Below are 1,106 nucleotides of genomic sequence, written 5' to 3'. Positions count from 1 at the left end.
AATATATGATCCTCATAGGAATGATACTCTACTCACTCACTATTATTACTTGATGCAATCTATGCATTTGTAGGCAATATAAAAGTAGCAATCAAGTTTTTGGTACCATTTTCAGGGATTATATCTATGTTCAAATATCCATATCAATAAGGATTTTTACTACTTTGTAATCTAAACATTTTTACTTTTATTTGTTTGATCTATTTTGATCTTGTCCTTGTTTGCATCCGTATATCTTGTAGTGTTGATTTAGCTCTACTTGATAAGAAAATTGAAAGAATGTTTAGGCATTTAAAAAGAGAGCTAACACCTACACCAAATCCAAGTCCAACAACAAATACAACAAATAAAGGTCATAGGACTTTGAAAGACTATGTTGCTTCTAACCTTAATGGAATTCAACCATCCATATAAAGGCCAACAATACAAGCCAATAATTTTGAGATAAAGCTTTTAATCATTAGATGGTCTAAATTTTTGTTTAGTTTGGAAGATTACTAAATGATGATCCAAACCTTCATCTCTCTAACTTTTTAAAACTTTACGATACTTTTAAACACAATGGTGTTTCCAATGATCCTATAAGACTAAAATTATTTCCTTTTCTCTCAAGGATAAAGCAAAAAGTTGATTGTCTTCACTTTCATCTGACTCTATCACCACGAGATACAATATAGTCTAGAAGTTGCTCACCAAATTCTTTCCACTCGCTAAGATGGTAAACATTAGGAACAAATATTACAACATTCATGCAACTTGATGGTGAAACCCTATATGATGTGTAGGAGAGATACAAGGAGTTGTTATGAAAATGTCCATACCATGGCATCCCACAATGGCTGCAAATTCAGATTTTCTATAATGGGCTAACATCACCTATGAGAACCTCTTTAGACTCAGTGTAATACCTCAGCCAAAATGATAATTGAGATAGACTATACCAAAGCCTATCAATTTATTAAGAGATTAATTTGTAAAAGAAAAATAGTTAAGGTATTAAATGATAGAAAACTTAGCTATCGTGAAACAAAAAAAAAAAAATAAGAGCTTTTCTTTCTCATCTTTCTTAGGGTTAGAAAGCATGAAAAATCAAGTTGGAGATTCAA

General features: G+C 31.0%; 1 non-coding gene across 1 annotated transcript; it reads right to left on the bottom strand.

Moving 5' to 3' along the window:
- Window positions 1–721: 721 nt before the first annotated feature.
- Window positions 722–829, bottom strand: LOC149514056 (small nucleolar RNA R71). The gene has a single exon (XR_016329473.1). It is a non-coding gene; the product is annotated as a small nucleolar RNA R71 (small nucleolar RNA).
- Between the last annotated feature and the right edge of the window lie 277 nt (window positions 830–1,106).

This window comes from Durio zibethinus, chromosome 17, assembly GCF_047325235.1.
Source record: "Durio zibethinus cultivar Kanyao isolate XHJ-2024 chromosome 17, ASM4732523v1, whole genome shotgun sequence".
In the NCBI taxonomy this organism is placed as follows: domain Eukaryota; kingdom Viridiplantae; phylum Streptophyta; class Magnoliopsida; order Malvales; family Malvaceae; genus Durio; species Durio zibethinus.
This window is presented reverse-complemented; position numbering and strand designations above follow the sequence as displayed.